The following is an 18,834-nucleotide window of genomic DNA, read 5'->3' as shown; positions in this document are numbered from 1 at the left end:
GTTATACTAACGTGGAGAACTAACGTGGGAAAGAGGGGCACTTTAAAACGTTAGTGACAAAGGTGATTGTCGCTAACGCTCTCGAAACTTGGGCATGCCCACGTTAAGGGCCACGTTAGTTACACTAACGTGGACTATTAATGTGGAAGAAAGGGATAAGAAGCAACGTTATTCGTAAAAGTGAGCGCCAATAACGTTTGCGAAGGGCTAAGAGGCAACGTTAGTGGTCACGTTAGTACCACTAACGTTGAAGTTAACGTGGATCACTTAGTTTGGAACGTTAGTGATAAAGTTATCGTCACTAACGCTCTCGAACCAAAATTTACACTTAACGTTAATGCCACTAACCTCCTAACTAACTTCCCATCATGCCTAACTCACACTTTCTTTGCAAGCAAAGCTGAGCCCGCTAGAGACTGTAACTGCTTTAACTGAAGATAAAGGGCCCATATCCAAGACTTGAAGAGCTAACTAGAAGATCTGAAGAGTAGTATATATAGGGAGAGTTTTGAATTGAAAAAGGGGATCTGGAACTTGAGAACTACACTCCGTATATTTTACTTTCTCTGTAACTTCTAGTTTATATTTTTTTAGAATGTACTTTTCATTTTTGCTTTTCATTTCCAGAGCTATGACAACTAAACCCCTTTTTATTGGGTTAGGGAGCTCTGTTGTAATTTGATGGATCAATAATAGTTTTCATTATTCTTCCTCTTTCTTTTCTCGTGATTTTACTAGAAAGCTTTCGTTCTTTATCCAATTGGTTAGCTATCTTGGAAGAGAAGCTTTCCACAATTGGATCTCCTCGGAACCTTGGAAGAGGAATGAGAAGATCATGCTAGAATTGCTTTCTCATGCTGGACCAAATTGGGGTTTGGATGGATATAGTGACATATAATCCTACCGACACTTTGATTTGGGAATGCATGTGGTATAATCAGTGACCAAACTTCATCTCTTGCCATGAGCAATTAAATCAAGGAATCGGGTAATTGTTCAGGCTTAGAGAGATTGGGTTGCCAAGCAATTGGAATCCAATCACTTAAGTTTGCCAAGGAGATCAATGAATGCATTGATTAAGGAAGAGATGAGAATGAACTTGATCCGGAGAATGCAACATCTCCTAAGCCCAATGAATCCCCCATTTCTGATCTTACCCATTCTCTTTATTTTCTGCCATTTACTTTTCTGCTCATCTCCCTAAATCCCCATTTAAGATTCTACAATTTACTTTATGCCAGTTACATTCCGCCATTTATTTCTAGCACTTACATTTTCTGTTATTTACTTTCCCGCCATTTAATTTTCTGCAATTCCTCAACTCAATTTCTTCTTAGCTCAACTAGAACATTCCTCTAACTAAAGTTGCTTGACCAATCAATCCCTGTGGGATTCAACCTCACTCTATTGTGAGTTTTTACTTGACGATAATTCAGTATACTTGCCGAAGGAAAATTTGTTGAGAGACAAGTTTTCGTGCATCAAGTTTATGGCGTCGTTGCCGGAGATTGATTTTGTATCAACAATGATTAAGTTGGAGGATAACTAGATTAAGCATTTCTCTTTTATTTTGTTTAAATTCCATTTGAGTGATTTACTTTCAGTTTTAGTCATTTTCTTTCCTTTATCCTTTACCCGTTTATTGTGTTTTCTTCATTGTTTACAATTCAGTTCACTAACCCACTAACTGTTTGATATATTGCATCACTCACACTAACAGCCATTCTAACAAGAGTAATTTCCATTCAATTTCTCTCTTGCTTTTTACCTTGTTAGTTGTATGACAAGTAGAAGAAGTAGGGCTTCAACTTCCTTTGATTCTGAACCTAAGAGGACCTTCCTTAGATTAAGGAGGGAAGCAAGAGGAAAGAGAGTTGTTGGTGCTGAGGAAGAGGAAGAGTATTTTGAACCAGACATGGAGGAGAATATGGAGAACCACCATGAAGAAGAGGCTCATAACCATGCCAGAGAAGGTCCAGTGAATCATGTTGGGCAAGAGAGAAGAGTTCTAGGCTCTTATATCAATCCAAACCCAGGAAACTGTGGAAGTAGCATCCAAAAGCCAACCATACATGCCAATAACTTTGAACTAAAACCCCAGCTCATCACCCTAGTCCAAAACAACTGTGCATTCGGAGGAAGTACCCAAAAAGACCCCAATCAACATCTCACCACCTTCCTAAGGATATGCGATACTGTGAAGTCTAATGGTGTTCATCCTGACACTTATAGACTGCTTCTGTTTCCCTTTTCACTCAAGGATAAGGCATCCAAATGGCTGGAATCCTTCCCGAAGGAGAGTCTGACAACCTGGGAAGATGTGGTAAACAAATTCTTGGCGAGATTCTACCCTCCTCAAAGAATCAACAGGTTGAGAGCTGAGGTACAAACCTTCAGGCAACAAGATGGTGAAACTCTCTATGAATCATGGGAGAGGTTTAAGGACTTGATAAGAAGGTGCCCGCCAGATATATTCAATGAATGGGTGCAGTTACACATTTTCTATGAGGGTCTTTCTTATGAATCAAAGAAGGCAGTAGACCACTCATCTGGGGGATCTCTGAACAAGAAGAAGACCATTGAAGAAGCCATATATGTCATAGAGACTGTAGTTGAAAATGACTACTTCTATGCTTCTGAAAGGGGCAATACTAGAAGAGTAATAGAGCTGAACAACATGGACGTGCTGCTGGCTCAAAACAAGATGATCACCAAGCAGCTGGCTGACCTTACCAAGAGGATGGAAAGAAACCAAGTTGCAGTAGTCACCACCTCATCAGCAGCTCAAAAAGGAGTGAATGCAGAGGACGAGGGTGACCAGGAACAAGCCAACTACATTGGAAACTCACCCAAGCAGACCCATGATCCATACTCCAAAACTTATAATCCTGGTTGGAAGAACCACCCAAATTTTGGGTGGGGAAATCAACAAGATCAAGGCCAAGATCAGAGACGTCACAACCCCAACCACAATGCAACTCACCAACATTCCACACAGAGATCATATCAGCACCCACCCAACAATACCTCTCAAAATCCATACCAAAACCAAAATGGCCATTCTCACCCCTCCAACCTCAACCCATCATCACCATCCGAAGAAAGACTTTCCAGAATTGAAACTCTACTTGAATGTATATGCAAAGAAGTTCAAGATAGTAAAATGTTCCAAGAAGAAGTGCGATCCAATATGCAGAATCAAGATGCTGCCATCAAGAAACTTGAAACACAAATTAGCTATCTATTTAAGCAAGTCCCCAGCCACAACCTTTGCAGCAACACTGATTCAAACCCAAGGGAGGAGTGTCAGGCTATCACCTTCAGAAGTGGGAAGGAATTGAAGGAGACCTCCAAGAAACCATAAGAGAAGGACTCAAATGAAAAGGAAAAGGAATAAGATGAAATTCAATTTCCCACTTCCAATTCACATCAAGAAGGAGAAGTGCTGAAGCCATACGTTCCAAAAGTCCCATACCCTCAGCAATTGAAGAAGAAGGGGGATGACAGCTAATTCTCAAGATTTTTAGAAATCTTCAAGAAACTACATATTAACATACCCTTTGCTAAAGCAATAGAGCAAATGCTGCTCTATGCCAAGTTCTTGAAGGAGTTGATGACCAAGAAGAGAAGCTGGAAGAACAACGAGACTGTGGTACTAACCGAAGAATGTAGTGCCATCATTCAGCACAAACTACCCCAGAAATTGAAGAATCCTAGGAGCTTCCAAATTCCTTGTATTATGTGAGAAATCACAATAGAAAAGGCTCTATGTGATTTAGCAGCCAGCATGAATCTAATGTTCGTAGCAATAATGAGAAAAATGAGGATTGAGGAGGCCAAGCCAATAAAAATGGCCCTGCAACTGGCAGACCGATCATTCAAGTTTCCTCACGGAATAGTAGAACACTTGTTGGTGAAGGTAGGAGACTTTATCTTTCCGGCAGACTTTGTAGTGTTGGATATGAAGGAAGGAGCCAAGGCTTCTATCATCCTGGGAAGACCATTCTTAGCCACTGCCAGAGCTGTCATTGATGTCCAAAAGGGTGAACTTACCCTTAGACTACACAATGAGAAGATGATATTCAATGTGTTCAACGCCATGAGTTACCCACAAGAAGCATTGGGAGAATGTATGAGGTTGGATTCACTGGAAGATGCAGTACAAGAGACTTTTGAAGAAGAAGAACTTGAGGGGTTAACAGAAGAAGAGGAATCAGCATCAAGCGAAGAGGTTGCAACAGCTGAGGTTCATGTTCAGGGCGCACTAGAGGAGGAGAATGAAAGAAAAGAAGCTCCCAAACTTGAACTAAAGGCACTGTCGCCCACTCTCAAATATGCATATTTAGGAGAGAATGAAAGTTACCTAGTGATCATAAACTCAGCCCTCAGCCAAGAACAAGAGGAGGGACTACTCCAAGTATTACAAACGCATAAGGATGCCATTGGATGGACCCTCGCTGACTTGAAAGGAATCAGCTCGGCCATATGCATGCATAAGATACTGTTGGAAGATGATACCCAACCCTCCATCCAACCCCAAAGGAGGCTGAATCCTGTCATGAAAGAAGTGGTACAAAAGGAAGTCATGAAGCTGTGGCAGAGAGGGGTAATCTACCCAATTTCAGATAGCCCATGGGTCAGCCCCGTCCAAGTAGTCCCCAAGAAAGGAGGAATCACTATAGTTCCCAATGAAAGGAATGAACTCATCCCTACAAGAACGGTCACAGGATGGAGGATGTGCATCAACTACAGAAAACTCAATGAAGCTACAAGAAAAGATCACTTCCTACTCCCCTTCATGGATCAGATGCTGGAAAGACTTGCAGGACACGCATATTACTGTTTTTTGGATGGTTACTCAGGATACAATCAAATAGTGGTTGATCCGAGAGACCAGGAGAAAACGTCATTTACTTGCCCATATGGGGTGTTTGCATACAGGCGCATTCCATTTGCGCTATGTAATGCTCCTGCAACGTTTCAAGGCTGCATGCTTTCTATGTTCTCAGATATGATAGAGAAATTCATTGAAGTCTTTATGGACGACTTTTCAGTATTCGGGGATTCCTTTCCTAATTGCCTAAACCACCTTGCCTTGGTATTAAAAAGATGACAAGAGACCAATCTGGTCTTGAATTGGAAAAAATGCCACTTTATGGTGACAGAAGGAATAGTCCTTGGCCATAAAGTTTCTAACCAAAGCATTGAGGTAGACAGAGCTAAGGTGGAACTTATTGAAAAATTATCCTCACCAAGTGATGTCAAGGCAATCAGGAGCTTTTTAGGGTATGCTGGCTTTTACAGAAGATTTATTAAAGATTTTACAAAGATAGCCAAGCCCCTAAGCAATCTCCTTGTATCTGATACACCATTTATCTTTGATGAGAAATGCATGCTAGCATTCGAAAACTTGAAAAAGAGGCTGTCCTCAGCCCCTATCATTTCCCCACCTGATTGGAACTTGCCATTCGAACTGATGTGTGATGCATCTGATTTTGCAGTTGGGGCAGTGTTAGGACAGAGGAAAGATAATTTGGTCCATGTGATATACTATGCCAGCAAGGTCCTCAATGACACTTAAAGAAATTATACCACTACTGAAAAGGAGTTGCTGGCAATAGTTTTTGCATTTGACAAGTTTAGATCATACCTCATTGGTGCCAAAGTGATTGTTTTCACAGATCACACATCACTTAAATATTTGTTTGCCAAACAAGAATCAAAACCAAGACTGATAAGATAGATCTTGTTGTTGCAGGAATTCAATATTGAGATTAGAGATAAGAAAGGAGTGGAGAACAAGGTAGCAGATCACCTATCCAGAATCCCTCATGAAAAAGGTGGAACACATGATGCAAGTGTAAATGAGTTCTTCCCAGATGAGCAGTTAATGACGGTTCACAAAGCACCCTGATTTGCAGATATTGCCAATTTCAAGGCAACTGGGACTCTGCCTCTAGAGATCAACAAACATCAAAAAAGAAAACTCATTAATGTTACTAAATATTTCATCTGGGATGAACCGTATCTCTTCAAGAAGTGTTCAGATGGAATCCTTAGAAGATGCATTTCAGAAGAAGAGGGACGAGAGGTCTTACAGAACTGCCATGGCTCGTGCTATGGAGGCCACTTTGGAGGGGAAAGAACTGCAGCCAAGGTGCTACAAAGTGGATTCTTTTGGCCTACCCTTTTCAAGGATGCCAAAGAACTAGTGAAGAACTACAATGAATGTCAAAGAGCTGGAAACTTACCCAAAAGAAATAAGATGCCACAGAATTTCATCTTAGAGCTGGAACTGTTTGATGTGTGGGAAATCGATTTCATGGGACCATTTCCAACCTCATATTCAAACAAGTATATCTTGGTAGCGGTGGATTACGTGTCCAAGTGGGTGGAGGCTATTGCAACCCCAACAAATGATAACAAGGTAGTCATGAACTTCCTCAGAAAGAATGTCTTCAGCCGGTTCAGAGTCCCACGAGCACTCATCAGTGATGGAGCCATTTTTTCAATAGACTACTAGAAGCTCTTCTCCTAAGATACGGGGTAAAACACAAGGTTGCTACGCCTTACCACCCCCAAACAACTGGGAAAACCGAGATATCTAACAGAGAGTTAAAAAGGATCCTGGAAAAGACTGTGGGAGCATCAAGAAAAGACTAGTCGAAGAAGCTAGATGATGCTCTTTGGGCATACAGGACGTCATTCAAAACACAATCGGGATGTCCCTGTATCAACTGGTGTATGGAAAGGCCTGTCATTTACCATTGGAGCTGGAACACAAAGCCCACTGGGCTCTCAAGCTACTAAATTTTGATAGCATTGCCGCTGGTGAAAAAAGAATCTTGCAACTGCAGAAACTAGAGGAGTTTAGGTCTCAGGCCTATGAAAATGCCAAGATCTATAAGGAAAAGGCGAAGAGAAGGCACGACCTCAATCTGACACCCAGGAGCTTTGAAAAAGGACAGCAAGTGCTCCTCTACAACTCCAAATTGAGACTTTTCCCTGGGAAACTCAAATCAAGGTGGTCAAGACCCTTTCTTGTCACAAAGGTCTCACCTTATGGACACATAGAAATCATGGAGGAAGGCTCAAAGAGGACTTTCACTGTGAATGGACAAAGGCTCAAACACTACATGGGCAACATGAGGGAGAGCCCCAAAATGAAGTATCATCTCAACTAATGGAGAAATCGTCGAGCTAGCGACGCTAAAAGAGCGCTTCGTTGGGAGGCAACCCAACCTAAGGTAGTTTTCTTTTCATGATTATTTCAATAAAGGTTACAAGTAGTTTGTCCTGTACTGTGAGGAGCTAAGTTTGGTGTTGCATACCAAAACAATCCAAGGGTGAATGTGTAATTCTAAGTTTGGTGTTCCACCAAAGATTTCAGTTAGAATCACAATACACGTCTTCAATGACAAGTTGCTAGTCCCAACCAACCAGGGAAACTACTTAACAATAGTTTAGTTTCTAGCTCATAGTCGTTTCTTAATAAAAGCACGTGAGGTTTTCTGCATGTATTCTATCTGTGGCATTAGGCAAGGAACTAAGTTTGGTGTTTACATACCTAATTAAGTTCAGAAATTCACAAGCATATATGCATGCTAACTATTTCTCAAGTGCTTTGGGAACAAGCAACTTCCAATAACTTTGCAGGAATTCAATCAATCTTCTGGAAAAACGGTGCATCATCATCCAAGGAGACGAAGAAGGATGCAAAAGCTATAGATGATGACAACAAAGGGAGAGCTAGAAGTCACCACCAAAAGGTTGTGTTGTTACTTGTTGTTACTTGATTCCATCTGGTTTGGAATGTTCAAATTGGAAGTCTGAATGTGCCCCTATTAATAGTTATTCTTTAGTTTGAGTCACCAGAATTCAGTATTCATTTTCTTTGCTTAAGTCCAGGTGTGCTGGTCCAAGTCCCCTCTTGTCATTTTCATCTTGCTTAAATGTATGCTTGTCCTTTAAGTTAAATAAAAGAAAATGTTATGAAAAACCAGAGTGGGGTTCATCTTGTGGAGTCAATTCTTAATGTTTGTGGTGTAGTAATTGGTTAGCTAAGTTGGTTCACCAACAAGGTACACAGGCAACTACATGTTCTGAATCCTATGCTTGAAGCATATTCTATGAGACTAGTTAAATAACAAGGTCCTAATAAGAAAAAGAAAAATAGAACAGTGAGAATTAGAAAAAGAAAGAAAAGGAATAAGAAATAAGGCTAGGCACCAAGAGTTTAAATCTTGAGGGATGTGTCTGTGGTGTTCCTGTACCAAGGATCTGCTTAGATGAATAAGTTCTTAGGAGTGCTTCATCACTTGGTAACTTGGGTTAACTAACCCGGGATTATCAACTGAAAATCCACTATCAAGAGCAACCTTGCTACAGAACACTTGGTAATCCAAAGAAGTACTGGACACCAAGGCCTCAAGGAAAGAAAATAACAAGCCATATGCCTGTGGTGTGCATGTATAGGGGAGAGAGACTTGAGGGAGTAAGCCCTTAGGGGTGTTTCAACACTTAGCACCTTGAACCAACTGGTTCGGGAGTGTTGGCTGAAAGCTTAAGGTTACAAACAACATTGTAAGTTTGGTTTCCTACTTTTCTTTTTTCAATGAAGCATTGTAAGAAAGAGTGACCAGTTTTCTTACAATTAGCGCAATGATTTCCTGATGCATATTGTTGAAATTGATTTAGATTTTTACGATGAAAATGATTAAAAGGTTGAGGTTTTTTTATTTTTGGAAAATGATAATTTCTTTTGACAAAGTAATTTTTGTTGTTATGGTTCCTTTTTGCAAAAGCATTCAAACTAGAATTTTTGAAAGCATATGGGTTTTTTGAAGATGAGGTTCTATTGTGAAAAGATAGATTTTTGAACGTAACCTCATTGGTTGAAATATAGCCTAGACCCAACTTGTTTGACATAGGTTTCGTTCTTGAAGATGATGCAATTTCATCAGAATAGAGTTTTTCAGATTCTTCTTCATATATTGGAATATGTCCTAAATCAGATTTGTTGATGATGGACTTTGTTTTCGAAGAAGAGGCCATGAAATTCTTAGAAGAACTATTAAAAACTGCATTATCTTTTGTCACATATCCTAAACCAGATTTTTCAAACAATGGTCTTTGATTTGGAAGTAATTTGTCCAAGTTGCTAGAACTTTGAGCTAATTTTGCTAAATCACAATTCAATCTTTTAATCATTTCATTTAATCTTTCATTTTCAGCAATAAGTTCTTGAGAAGAATCCACAATGTGCTTTCCTTTTAGTTTCTCAAGTTCAGATTTCAGAAATCTGTTTTTTCAATAATATCCAATGCACATTCGGTTTCTATCACTTTTTCTTTCAAGAAATCATTTTCAGCTTTCAACATTTCTTTTTCAGATTTATATTTATTGTATTTTTCCAGGAATTTTGCAGAATTTAGTGTGAGATCATCAATTATGACATGTAAATCATCTATGTGCAAGTCATAGTAATTTACCTCATCAAGTTGATCTTCCCCAACCATGAAGCAGATTTGAGCTTCGCCTTCTGAGTCCTCTTCCTCATCCGAATCATTTTCAAGATCTTCCCAAGATGTCATGAGCACTTTCTTCTTTTCTTTCTTTCCTTTGTCCTCCTTTTTAAGTTTCGGACAGTTGTACTTGAGATGCCCAGCCTCCTTGCAGTTGTGACAAACCACTTTGCTCATGTCCTTTTTGTACTCCTTTGAACTTGATCCCTTGTACTTGCCTTTGTTCCTCATTAGCCTTCTAAGTCCCCTAGCAAAAAATAAAAGTTCATCATCTGAAAAACTGTCACTAGACTCACTTTTTTTATTCAACTTTTGATTTAAGGGTTATTCCCTTTTTCTTTGAGTCTTGGTTTGTGTGTATGGTTTTATAGGCAATGAGTTTCCCTCTCAGCTCATCATAGGTTATGGGACTTAGATTATTACTCTCGGCTAGGACAGTGGCTTTTGTTTCCCATTCCTTTGTGAGGCTTCTAAGGACTTTTCTCACTAGGGTTTGTTCTGTGTGAGTTAAACCCATAGCATCAAGGCTGTTTATTATGATTGAGAATCTCTCAAATATTTCATCAATACTTTCTCCATCCTTCATGTTGAATATCTCATACTCTTTTCACAGCATATCAATCCTCGTTTTTTTGACTTGCTTGGTGCCTTCGTGTGTAACCTGGAGTTTCTCCCAGATTTCTTTGGCTATCTTGCATCTTAACACATTTCGATACTCCTCAAAGCTGATAGCACAGTGTAGAAGGTTGATGGCTTTAGCGTTCAGCTCCACTTTTTTTCTTGTCGTCGTCATTCCATTCAGTTTCTTCTTTTGGAGTCACCACTCCATCAGCACTTGTCTTTGTTGGAATCTTGGGGCCGCTCACAACAATCTTCCATATGTTGTAATCAATGGATTGGATGAAGATCCGTATCCTCTCTTTCCAGTAGGCATAGTTCTTCCCATTGAAGAAGGGAGGCCTGTTGTTTGACTGGCCTTTTGTTAGAGTGTAAGCAACTATGGTTGTACCCAACTTGATCGCCATTGGATCTTTGCTCTAAGCTGTGAAGCTTGATTCTTGAGACCTTGACTCTAGATACCAATTGAAGGTTGTAGAAGGCTTAGAGAAGAGGGGTTGAATCTATGGCCTTCTTTTACTTTAATGAAATAAGCCTTCACTTACAAACTTTTAATTAATATCTGTTTGAACTGTGCAGCAAAAATTTTATGAGACAATTCCGTTTTGTCTCATAAATATTAGAAAACAGAACTTAAAGAAAGGGAAGAAGAATGACATAGGCATGTATCCTGGTTCAGTTGCCTTGTGCAATGCAATCTACATCCAGTCTCCTCCACAACTGTTATGGAATTTCCTTTATAGTTAAAGTATTACATACACCAATTACATAGGATTCACACAATTCTTTTCTCTCAAGTTCTCAACTAACTTGACTTGGTTATGCTAATACCTAACTCTTCACTCTAAGTGCTAACCCAACTTAGAAAGGGGTACCTCACAGGTACAAGACACAAGACTTCTGAAATAACCTAAAGAAATCTAAAATCACTCTAGGCTTTTCTCTCATGTGTTTCACATAGCCTTTTATCACTCATAGGCTTTTTCTTAATTTTTCTTTTTCTTCCTTTTACCTCTCAAGAAATTACAGAAAGATATACATTGAAAATAAATTACAAACTATAAAACATGAAGGAGATTAATGCTTCAACAACCTCTTTTGGTATAAGTTAAACCGGATTCAGCTGACTCTGATTGAGTTCGTCATCTTGGCAGAATGCTTCTTTAACTTAGAAAATACTGTCCAAAGTTGATGAACTCTTCACAGAGAAGCTCTTTAGAACAATACCCAAACACTAGTTCTCTCTCCTTATCTTCAGAAAGATAAAAATTTTCTTTTTGTATCTCTTTCCCAATTGCTGAGTTACTTTCTTCCAAGTCAACTCTTCGAGCTGTGTGCTTTCCAGAAGTGACATTTCACTTTCTTCCATTAACCCCCAAATTAGGAAATTTGGAACAAACCCTTTTTGCTTGACCGAATGCCTCAAATCAGCAAAGATAAATGTTTTAAAGGTAAACTTGAATCTGAACCCTTGAACAAGAGCTTTTTCCCCAAGAAACAGTTTTAGCCTTTGATTCACAGCAGTGATTATCCGAGAACATTTTTTCATTTATCCCAAATTAGAGTAGCAGAAATTTGGAGAAGGAGTGAAGAAAGTAATTGCATGCGAATGGAAATAAATCACCTTTAACTTCTGACTTAGCTTAAAATGGTCTGATTTTGGTGATTAGAACTTTGTCTTTTTTTATTAAGCTTTCTCTTTCTTCCTTCTCTGGTGAAATGAGCAAGAAGAAGAATGAAGCTTTCTCTCTCTTTTCTTCTGAGTCTGACCGAAGCAACAAGTGAACGTTGGCTTTGGAGTGTATCAGCTTGGTGGGATTAAATTGGGCTTGGATTTGCTTTCCTTACCTCTCAGCCCGTTTGATTTCTTTGCTCAATTACTTTGGACTTTGTTGGCTAGAGATTCACCAATAATCTCGTTTTTGTTTTCTTCCAAATGGGATGTTGCTTCTTTGATTTTTGGCCTGCATCACTTAATCAAATACAATAAAAACTTATTGGGTGTTTAACCCAATGAAATAATGTTTGTCATCATCAAATTAAATTAGTTATACACATAACTCAATAGTTTTCTATGGTTGGAATTGTTGTGGCTCTAAGTGTGGTTCATATGGTTCATATGGTAGTTGGTATGGTGGATAAGGGTTAGGATCATATGGAGGTCAATGGTGGTAAGAGGCTTGTGAGTATGGTGGTTCAAAACTATGTTGAGGAGGGGGTTTGGGGTGCGAATCCCCACGCTTCATACAACTGAACTAGCAAGTGCACTGGGTAGTCCAAGTAATACCTGAGTGAGTCAGGGTCGATCCCATGAGGATTGTGATTTGAAGCAAGCTATAGTTATCTTGCAGGTCTTAGTCAGGCGAATCAAGAGTTGTTGGATTTGATTATTTGATAGAGTGAAAAAAGTGTAAAGAAAAGGGTATAAAATACTTTGTGAATGGAATTATGCTCAAGGATAAGAAATTAGTTAAGGTTTGGAGTTGCTTTGTCCTTTTAGATTAACTCTGGTATTACTGTCTTCTTCAAGTGTGGATGATTCCTTCTATGGCAGGTTGTATGTGATTGACGCTGGTTTGAGCAACCGCCAATACTCCTCCAGATCTGAACCCCAGGGTTAGTGTGGATCCATTCTGATTGAGGGTGAAGCTCCTGCAGTACATTTTCCTTAATGATTCTACTCAAAATGCCACAGACAAGGTCGGATCTTCCGGATTGGAGAATGCTGCGCCTTTGGGTTCTAGCCTCTACCACAGAGACCCTAAACTCCCCATACTTCGACTGAACTGGTGTCTTGAGAAGTCCCCTACGAAGTCGTGGATTAGCTGTCTAAGAGATGCATAATCAAGCTGGTGGTTCATCATTGTCCGATGAATGACGCACTCTGAACCCATGTAGAATGTGATAACCTTATGCCAGTTCAACGCATTCATATTGAGGAAGAACAAATATACATCTTAGAATAGAGAATCAAATACGGATTAAAGAGGAATAGTAATCTTTTATTAATCCATAAAACTCATCAGGGCTCCTCCCCTCAATCTAGAAGGTTGATGAGCGGATAATTTATACCCTTTTTGGCATTGTTTTTACATAGTTTTTAGTATATTTTAGTTACTTTTTATTATATTTTTATTAGTTTTTATTCAAAAATCACATTTCTGTACTTTACTATGAGTTTGTGTGTTTTTCTGTGATTTTAGGTATTTTCTGGCTGAAATTGAGGGACTTGAGCAAAAATCTGATTCAGAGGCTGAAAAAGGACTGCAGATGTTGTTGGATTCTGACCTCCCTGCACTCAAAGTGAATTTTCTGGAGCTATAGAATCCCAATTGGTGCGATCTCAATTGCATTGGAAAGTAGACATCCTGAGCTTTCCAGAAATATATAATAGTCTATACTTTTTCCGAGATTTGATAGCCCAAACCGGCGTTTAAAGTCAGCCTAAAATTTCTGGCGTAAAACGCCCAAACTGGCACCAGAATTGGAGCTAAACGCCCAAACTGGCACAAAAGTTGGCGTTTGACTCCAGGAACAGCCTATGCACGAAAAAAATTCAATGCTCAGCCCAAGCACACACCAAGTGGGCCCCGGAAGTGAATTTCTGCATTATTTACATATTTTTGTAAACCCTAGGCCACTAGTTCATTATAAATAGGACCTTTTACTATTGTATTTTCATCTTCAGATCATTTTGAGACTATCTTTGTATCACTTTTGATCTCTTGATCACGTTTAGGGGGCTGGCCATTCGACCATGCCTAGACCTTGTTCTTATGTATTTTCAACGGTGGAGTTTCTACACCCCATAGATTAAGGTGTAGAGCTCTACTGTTCCTCATGAATTAATGCAATTACTACTGTTCTTCTATTCAATTCAAGCTTATTCTTATTCTAAGATATTCACTCGCACTTTAACCTGATGAATGTGATGATCTGTGACACTCATCATCATTCTCACTCATGAACGCGTGCCTGACAACCACTTCCTTTCTATCTGCAATAGCTTGAGTGTATATCTCTTGGCCTCCTGGTTCACGACGCATGGTTGTCTCTCCTGACAACAGAGCCTTCCATTCCGTGAGATCAGAGTCTTCATGGTATAAGCTAGAATCAATTGGCAGCATTCTTGAGATCCGGAAAGTCTAAACCTTGTTTGTGGTATTCCGAGTAGGATCTGGGATGGGATGGCTGTGACGAGCTTCAAACTCATGAGTGTTGGGCGCAGTGACAGTGTGCAAAAGGATCAATAGATCTTATTCCAACACAAGTGAGAATCGACAGATGATTAGCCCTACGTAACCCATAGCCGGACCATTTTCACTGAGAGGACGGACGGTAGCCATTGACAACGGTGATCCCCCAACATACAGCTTGCCGTAGAGAGGAGTATGAATTATTGGATGAAGGCAATAGGAAAGCAGAGATTCAGAAGGAACAAAGCATCTTGATACGCTTATCTGAAACTCCTACCAATGAATTACATAAGTATTTCTATCTTATTTTCTGTTTTATTTATCTTTTAATTATCAAAACCTCATAACCATTTGAATCTGCCTGACTGAGATTTACAAGGATGACCATAGCTTGCTTCAAGCCGACAATCTCCATGGGATCGACCCTTACTCATGTAAGGTATTACTTGGACGACCCAGTGCATTTGCTGGTTAGTTGTGCGGAATTGCAAAAGTGTGATTGCGATTTCGTGCACCAAGTTTTTGTCGCCATTGCCAGGGATTGTTCAAGTTTGGACAACTGACGGTTCATCTTGTTGCTCAGATTTGGTAATTTTATTTTAATTTTAAGCTTTTTTTTTCTTATTAGTCAAGTCAAATTTTCAAATTAAAAAATCTATCTTTTCAAACTCTTTTCAAAAATCAAATCTTTTTCAATTTTTTTCTTAATAATTTTGAAATTTTTAAAATTAATTTTCAAAATCTTTTTCTTATTTTTTCGAATTCAATGGCAACATGTAATATTTGGATTTAAAAATTTCAAGTTGTTACTTGCCTATTAAGAAAGGATCAATCTTTAAAATCATATCTTTTAGTTTCTTGTTAATCAAGTAATCAACTTTAATTTCAAAAATCAAATCTTTTTAATTTCCTTTCTCAAATCTTTTTCAAAATAAATTTCAATCATATCTTTTTCAAAATCAATTTCAAAATATTTTCTAACTTCTTATCTTTTCAAAATTGATTTTCAAATCTTTTTCAATTAACTACTTGACTTTTTGTTTGATTTTAAAAAAGTTTTCTATTTCAATCATATCTTTTCTCTAAAATTTGAAAACTAAATGAATTAATTATTATTTCTTTTCTTTTTCAAATTTTATTTTATTTCTTCTCTTAATTTTCGAATACTAACTAATAAATTAAAATAAAAACAAAAATATTTTCCTTTTATTTTAATTTAAAATTCAAATTCTCTCTCTCTCATCTCTTTCTATTTATTTATTTATTTACTAACACTTCTCTTCTTCTTATAATTCGAACCCTCTCTCCCTCTCTGTGTTCAAATTCTTCATCTTCTCTCTTCTTCACTACTCTTCTATTCTTCTACTCACACAAAGGAATCTCTATACTGTGACATAGAGGATTCCTATTCTTTTCTGTTCTCTTCTTTTTCATATGAGCAGGAGCAAAGATAAGAACATTCTTATTGAAGCTGATCCGAAACCTGAAAGGACTCTAAAGAGGAAACTAAGAGAAGCTAAAGCACAACACTCTGAAGATGACTTGACAGAATTTTTCGAAAAAGAAGAAGAGATGGCCAAACCCAATAACAATGGTGGAGATGCAAGGAAGATACTTGGTAACTTTATTGCACCCTCTTCTGACTTCTGTGGAAGGAGCATCTCAATTCCTATAATTGGAGCAAATAACTTTGAGCTTAAGCCTCAATTAGTTTTTCTAATGCAGCAGAATTGCAAGTTTCATGGACTTCCATTGGAAGATCCTCATCAGTTTTTAGCTGAATTCTTGCAAATCTGTGACACTGTTAAGACTAATGGGGTTAATCCTGAGGTCTACAGACTGATGCTTTTCCCCTTTGCTGTAAGAGACAGGGCTAAGACATGGTTGGACTCACAACCTAAAGATAGCCTGAACTCTTGGGAAAAGTTGGTCAATGCTTTCTTGGCCAAGTTCTTTCTACCTCAAAAGTTGAGCAAGCTTAGAGTAGAAGTCCAAACCTTCAGACAGAAGGAAAATGAATCCCTCTATGAAGCTTGGGAAAGATACAAGCAATTGATCAAAAGGTGTCCTTCTGACATGTTTTCAGAATGGAGCATCATATGTATATTCTATGATGGTCTGTCTGAATTGTCCAAGATGCCATTAGACCACTCTGCTGGAGGATCTCTTCATCTGAAGAATACGCCTGCAGAAGCCCAAAAACTCATTGAAATGGTTACAAATAACCAGTTCATGTACACTTCTGAAAGGAATCCTGTGAGTAATGGGACAACTCAGAAGAAAGGAGTTCTTGAGATTGATACTCTGAATGCAATATTGGCTCAGAATAAAATGTTGACTCAGTAAGTCAATATGATTTCTGCATCAGGCAGTACTAAAGAAGCCTCCCCTGAAGGAGAAGCTTATGATCCTGAGAATCCTGGAATGGAAGAGGTGAATTACATGGGAGAATCCTATGTAAACACCTATAATCTTTCATGGAGGAATCATCCTAATCTCTCATGGAAGGATCAACAGAAGCCTAATCAAGGCTTCAATAATAATAATGGTGGGAGAGCACAGTTTGGCAATAACAAACCTTTTCCATCATCTTCTCAACAACAGACAGAGAATTCTAAGCAGAGCCACTCTGACTTAGCAACTGTAGTCTCTGATCTATCTAAGACCACTCTCAGTTTCATGACTGAAGCAAGGTCCTCTATTAGAAATTTGGAGGCACAAGTGGGTCAGCTGAGTAAAAGAGTTACTGAACTCCCTCCCAGTACTCTTCCAAGCAATACAGAAGAGAATCCAAAAAGAGAGTGCAAGGCCATCAATATATCCCACACGGCCGAACCTGGAGAGGAAGAAAAGGCAGTGATTTCCAGTGAGGAAGACCTCAATGGACGTCCACTGGCCTCCAAGGAGTTCCCTAATGAGGAACCAAAGGAGTCTGAGGCTCATACAGAGACCATAGAGATTCCACTGAACTTACTGTTGCCATTTATGAGCTCTGATGAGTATTTTTCCTCTGAAGAGGATGAAGATATTATTGAAGCGCAAGTTGCTCAATATCTAGGAGCAATCATGAAGCTGAATGCCAAGTTAATTGGTAATGAGACTTGGGAGGACGAACCTCCATTGCTCATCAATGAAGTAAATGATTTGGTTCAACTGAAATTATCTCAGAAGAAACAGGATCCTAGAAAGTTCTTAATACCTTGTACCATAGGCACCATGACCTTTGAGAAGACTTTGTGTAACCATGGGTCAAGTATAAACCTCATGCCTATCTCTATAATGGAGAAACTAGGGATCTTTGAGGTGCAAGCTGCAAGAATCTCACTAGAGATGACAGACAATTCAAGAAAACAGGCTTATGGACTTGTAGAGGATGTCTTAGTGAAGGTTGAAGGCTATTACATCCCTGCTAACATTCATAATCCTAGATACTGGGAAGGATGAATATGAATACATCATCCTTGGAAGACCCTTCCTAGCCACAGTAAGAGCTGTGATTGATATGGACAGAGGAGAGTTAGTCCTTCAAGTGAATGAGGATTACCTTGTGTTTAAGGCTCAAGGATATTCTTCTGTAACCATGGAGAGGAAGCATGAAAAGCTTCTCTCAATACAGAGTCAAACAGAGCCCCCACACTCAACTTCTAAGTTTGGTGTTGGGAAGTCAACATCAAGCTCTGAGTCTCTGTGAAGCTCTCTAAGAGCTCACTGTTAAGCTATTGACATTAAAAAGGCACTTGTTGGGAGGCAATCCAATGTTATCTAATTATATTTTTTTATTTTCCATTGTTATTTTATGTGTTCTTTAGGCTGATGATCATGTGAAGTCACAAAAACAACTGAAAAATCAAAAATAGAATGAAAAACAACATTAAAAATAGCACACCCTGTAGGACAGGCTTACTGGCGTTTAAACGCCAGTAAGGATAGCAGAATTGGCGTTTAACGCCCAGCCTGTCAGCATTTTAGGCGTTAAACGCCAGAATGGGCAGCACTCTGGGCGTTTAACGCCAGAATGGGCAGCACTCTGGGCGTTTAAACACCAGAAATGGGCATCTGGCTGGCGTTTAATGCCAGAAATGGGCATCTGGCTGGCGTTTAACGCCAGAAAAAGACAGCAGACTGGCGTTTAACGCCAGGAAAGGTATCAGAGCTGGCGTTAAATGCCAGAATTGGCACAGAATGGGCGTTTGAATGCCAGAATGGTGCAGGGATTTGAATTCATTGACACCTCAGGATCTGTGGACCCCACAGGATCCCCTCCTACCCTACCTCTTCTTCTCTCCTCTTCACACCTTTCCATAACACTCTTCCCCATACACCCTTGACCAATCACCTCAATACCTCTTCCCCAAACACCATTCACCTATTAAATCTTACCCTCTTCTCTATACTCTCTTCACCACTCACATCCATCCATCATAAACCCCACCTACCTCACCATTCAAAATCAAACCATTTCCCTTACAAACCCACCCCTTCATGACCGAATTCCC

The 18,834-nt window shown here is 39.1% G+C and overlaps 1 non-coding gene across 1 annotated transcript; it reads right to left on the bottom strand.

Moving 5' to 3' along the window:
• Positions 1-16,312: 16,312 nt before the first annotated feature.
• On the bottom strand, positions 16,313-16,416 carry LOC148549028 (small nucleolar RNA R71). Its single transcript, XR_015898302.1, has one exon. It is a non-coding gene; the product is annotated as a small nucleolar RNA R71 (small nucleolar RNA).
• Positions 16,417-18,834: the final 2,418 nt, after the last annotated feature.

This window comes from Arachis ipaensis, chromosome B8 (assembly GCF_059453495.1).
Source record: "Arachis ipaensis isolate K30076 ecotype BB chromosome B8, ASM5945349v1, whole genome shotgun sequence".
Taxonomy (NCBI): domain Eukaryota; kingdom Viridiplantae; phylum Streptophyta; class Magnoliopsida; order Fabales; family Fabaceae; genus Arachis; species Arachis ipaensis.
Note: the sequence above shows the minus strand (reverse complement) of the source record. Positions and strands in the feature narration are given on the sequence as shown.